The following is a 5,533-nucleotide window of genomic DNA, read 5'->3' on the forward strand; positions in this document are numbered from 1 at the left end:
AATTACAATAAATGTAATAATAAATGCATATCAATTTCAATAATTGACTTTCCTTCTAGTTTTAAATTTTCTAAATTAAAACTTCATTAGTTTCTTTTGTTTATTTATCTAAATTATTTGTTTAAATTTAAAAGAGAAAAAAAAACATTTTAATTTTAATAATTGAATATTTTTCTAATTTTTCTTATAAACTCAAACTTTTTTAAATATTTAGAATTTTCATATTTTTTTTAAATGAACCCATGTAATACATGTGTTTTACACCTAGTTTAATTACATAAAAAAACTTGACAGCCGGACTCTTTTATTGGATGCCCCCTTCACTTTCGTCAAAGTGACCATAATGACACAATTCTTGAAACATTAAGCAGTGCACAAAAATAAATGATGGAACATTTAAAACTAAAGGCAGTATATCATTATATTGTTACCTTATAATGACATAATCCCTAAAAATGCAACGTTCTGAGTGTAATTAATATATGATGTTTTTTGTGCGACACAGATACCATTTTCTATATAATATTTTATACACACATAATAAGACATGTTTGAAAAATAGTATTTCAACGATAGTTTAAATCATCAATTTACACACAAACACAAAAAAAAAAAAGTTTCATATGGATTGAAGCACAGCTAGACATGAGTTTTGAACTATGATCTTTTGTACATTAGTAATACATACCTCAACATTGGCTTTTCAATAAGAATGGTTGATCTTCATTTTTATATTATTATTATATTACTGTTATATAGTAGCATTGATATCTTTTTCTTCTATTATCATATATAGTGGGAACCACCAAAACTGGGGGACCTACAATAGTCGAGATTGAGAAATAGAATGATCTTCCAAGATACTTATATGGGGACCTACTTGGTTGGAAACATATGGATAATGGATGTCTCTGCTAATGCCCCTTCTTTTATTTTCCTTTTTGCAGCTACGTTTTTCCCAGCCACATAAGATACCTAATGGGCTTTTAGTTTAAGTTGGGCTGCTATTAATTCTGTTTTGGTCAACCATTTAAAGCACAAATGGTAGTTTTTTTTTTTCTTGATTCTATATAAAACGTGAATGGCCCCTTTTCGCCTCTTAATTTATTTTCTTCCATCTCCTTTTATTTCTTTACTTCCCTGCGTGAGTTTGTTTCGAAGATGGTGGGCCTTTAATAGCATAATGGGCTGCCTAGATAGGGTGTTGGACAGCGCCGGTTATGATGTTCACGAAGCTATAAACTGGTCCAAACTTCGTCCAACTCCACTCATTTTCTGTGAGATCGATGATCAACGACTTGGAAAGACACCCTCAATATTTCAGCTCAATCGTTTTATCCTCCGTCTGATCATTTGAAGAAGATCGTGCAATGCTGCCAAAAATTCAAAATTTCATTTTGCTTTTCTTGATCACGTACCTTGATACGAGATTTCAACCAGTGTTGCAAGACTTTTGATGTGGTTTTAAAGATGCTCAATCATATCATCCTGCTTGTACAAATCTATATAAATTTAACTTAAACGAGTAAAAGTATCTAAAACAATAAATCTAATGATTTAATGAAAAAAAATAATAATAAAAGAGCAAAAATTCAAATAAAAAATATTGAAAAAGCTAATATTCGATAAATCTAAATATTAGCCAAACATACATCTCCATCTCTCTCTCTCTCTCTCTCTCTCTCTCTCTCTCTCTCTCTCTCTCTCTCTCTCTCTCTCTCTCTCTCAAGAAATTAAGGGAAGACAAGAAGGTTTATTTAGTTGGAAGTCTAGCAAATATTATTCCTACTATGTAGATTAACCATTAAGGATAATCCATCTTGTATGTCTCCAATTTGAGGTACAGCTCTAACCACTCTATAGGTTGATGAACTATTGGTTTATATTGTTCTAAATAGATATGTGGCTTGGGATTAATCGAAAATTTTACTATACTAATAATTCGTTTGTATTTTGATGAATGCTTTTGTAAACAAATCCCCAACACAAACTCCCACTTCCTATATGATTCCACTATCTATAGATCCTCAAAGCTTATTTTATCTCTCACTAATTCATGACCTTTCATCTATCTTTGAAATATTGATTGGTCTTGCAATGTCATTTGCTGTACTCGAACACAACTTGACCATTTCTATATGTAACAGCCCAATTTTTCAAATAAAATTTTTCATTTAAATACTAATCCATGTTCCTTAATTGTAAATTCCAACCATAAAGTATTTCTCAAACATCCATTACATCGATTAAATTATCAAAAGATCAGAATGTCCATAACAAAATGCTGGAGAGTGCGTGTTGCGCCATCATGTCGGGCCCTTGCTCTTAGATCCCGAAGTACCTGTAACAACCAACAGACTGTAAGTTAATGCTTAGTGAGATCCCTATAACATACCACACATATAATCATATAAATCCACATACGCCATGCATACAAACAAATATGTAAGGAATCCATAGAAACCCTCCTTGGTCTTACACCGGATGCCATGGGAACCCCCACATGGTCTTAACCAACTGCCATGGGAACCCCCACATGGTCATAATCAACTGCCATGGGAACCCCCACATGGTCTTCACATGATTACATAACATATTGATAACACTTCCACAAAATGATTATTACAGCTAAATAACATGGTCCGCCCTTGGTGCCTTCGACCCATTGGTATGGTGAGGAAACTCACCTCAGTCAGCTGAACACGAAAGTTGCTCGCCTAACAGTCCGAAATCACACACTGAACAATAACACCATTAACCCTAAATTAGGATTATAACACAATCTAATCAAAGAGTCCAAACACCTAAGCCCAAGTCCTTCCATAGTGGCCTAAAAGTCTTCCCTTTGTTAATGGGCTTAAGGTCCATGAAAAAACTTATTAATGGGCCACATGGCCCAATAAGGCCCTACCAATATAATTATGGTCAAACACAGAATATCAGCCCACAACTCTAAATTGGACCAGGCCCAACACTGATTGAAGCCCACTACACCTAAAAGCCCACTCAAAGCCCAAAATCCAACTGGAGTGCGTACGCCTTGCGTACCACTCTAGTACGCCCAACGTACTGACTATGAAGATGTACGCGCAGCGTACAACTTGCTACGCACGGCGTACAAACGGGTTATGCACTAAACTACCATTAAGTGATTAATACTTAACATTTCAACGTCAAACTTCAGATCCGATTCCAATAAGATGTCCTAGGGCATAAAGTTATCAACTTTATTCCCTTGCATGCCATGAATGACCCTAATAGTCCATCCTTTCCATTAAGACCTCATTTAAGACTTCTAACTCATGCATGGAGTCAAAACCACCTTCAAGATGTCACCTTTATGCATCTAACAAGCTCAAGGATCTCAGATCTATCTATTCTAGTCTCTGGAGTTGCTCAACTCACAAGAGAAGGTCCAAAAGCCAAAAAGGGACTCCATAAAAAACCCTAGCTCAATATAATGAAAGAGATGACGAGGTTATGACTTTATACCTTCAGAATTTCCTCAAGAAGATCTAGATGCAGGATCTAGAAGCTCAATGACACCCAAAGCTTGATCACCACCTTCTCCTTCTTGAATGCTCTCTAAAATGGCCACCAACACACTTTCTAAGCTTAAGAATCACACTCACAAGGATATCTGAGGTTAAGGTACGATATGAGGCTATAGAGGTTGGTATGGTTTAGTCCCAATGAGTTAAGGATGCTTAAATAGGTGTCAAGTCCAGAAATTAGGGTTTTGACCATCCATCACGTACGCCCCGCATACCCCATGGTATGCCCAACATACGTGCCAACCCTCCACGATCATCCATCCTTAGTACGCTAAGCGTACTCCTGGAGTACGCCCAGCATACGAAGGGGCCATTATGAACTAATTTTTCCTTCAAGGGTATAAAGGGTTAATTTCCTGTTTTGGAGTGTTACACTATAGAGTTTCTTCTTTACTTTAAAACATGCTCCATGCTTGTCTTTACAAAGGCCATTATCATTGAATGTCACATCCTTACTTCTAATCACCATTCTACTATGGTCATCCCATAAACTGTTGGAGGAAATAAGGTTTATGTTGGAGATCTGGATACCCCTTGGATCGTGTGAAAACTTTCCGAACTGATATTTCTACCCTATGCCTGGGTTGCAAGAAATTCAGCCTAGAATAATCCAAGAGGACACTTACGAATCTAGGCACAGAAATCGTAAGCCAAATTGATAGAAAGATGCTATGTTCGTCTGAAGAAAAAGAGAGATAATGATTGTGTGTCTCTTCTCAAAGAGAAGATCCGTTTATATATAAACGAGATTAGCGTTTGCCTCTTAGGGTTGGTCGTCATGGGTTGTTTTGGAAGCAAGTCAGGAAATCCGGAATTTAATGAGGATTTAGGGTTTCCAAAACTAACGAATTTCGTTACCATAATCACCCTCAAGAATTTGAATTTCCCACTATGTTCCCATATGTAAAATTCGGAGCGCGGGGGTGGTCAACGAGACCCCGGCCAGGGGCTCTGCCCCTAGACACCACCAAAGGGGCGCTGCCCCTTTGGAAACCCCAAACCCAGGGGAGCTGCCCCCGCACAAACTCGTATATATATTAGAGTACAAATTATGAAGCCTCTTAGCTCACATGTTAGTTCCAATTACATAAAATGACATGGTGACACTAAAATCAGCAACCTAAACAATATCCTATCTAATCTAATTTGTAGCTTATAAATATATGTTTATTGCGTTTTGCCTTAATCTTATCTCTTTCAATTCCCTTGATCTTGAAATAAGAAAGACACCTAAATAGTCTAAAGCATGTGTGAGATATTGTCCGACCTTGCTTTCATCCTTTGGAATTTTAAACCCTTTAGGGATTGAGGGCCTACAACAACTTTCCACTTTTTAAAGGTGTTGAAAATGTTTAAGAAAATAAACTCATACGTTCCTCGTGAAATCATCCATGAAAGTAACATAATAAAACTACAAGGGTGGTTGTACCATATTCACAACGGTAAGCTTAATATATTTACCAATAACACATGACTCACAAAAGTAAATTGTTACACTCTTCAACTGGAATTATGCCTTTTAAAGCTAAGATATTCATACCTTTCTCCCTCATATGCCAAAGTCGTTGGTGCCATAAAATAGACGTATGTGTATGTAATATATATATATATATATATATATATATATATATATATATATATATATATATATATATATGTGTGTGTGTGTGTGTGTGTGTAGAATCTTTAACCTTATAAAGTATTCCTTGTTTCTATGCTTGAGAAATCATTAGGTTTCCCCTACTTACCTTCCACTTGTGATAACCAAGATAAGTATGATGGTCTTTTTCATCTAATTTCCCCATGTTAGATGTCATTTCATGCATCTTATAGGGTAGTTTTATTATAATTTTAGCATCATATTTTTTACATTTGAATGTCATTTATTTAAATAATATTCAGCTCATGTATTTCGTTAAAATTCCCGTACTGCTCATGTTTTTATGTCAATTTCAGATAGTTCAAGTGAAGCAGTGCTT

The sequence above is a fragment of the Lactuca virosa genome, chromosome 6, assembly GCF_052849685.1.
Source record: "Lactuca virosa cultivar CGN04683 chromosome 6, Lactuca_virosa_CGN04683_v6, whole genome shotgun sequence".
Lineage (NCBI taxonomy): Eukaryota > Viridiplantae > Streptophyta > Magnoliopsida > Asterales > Asteraceae > Lactuca > Lactuca virosa.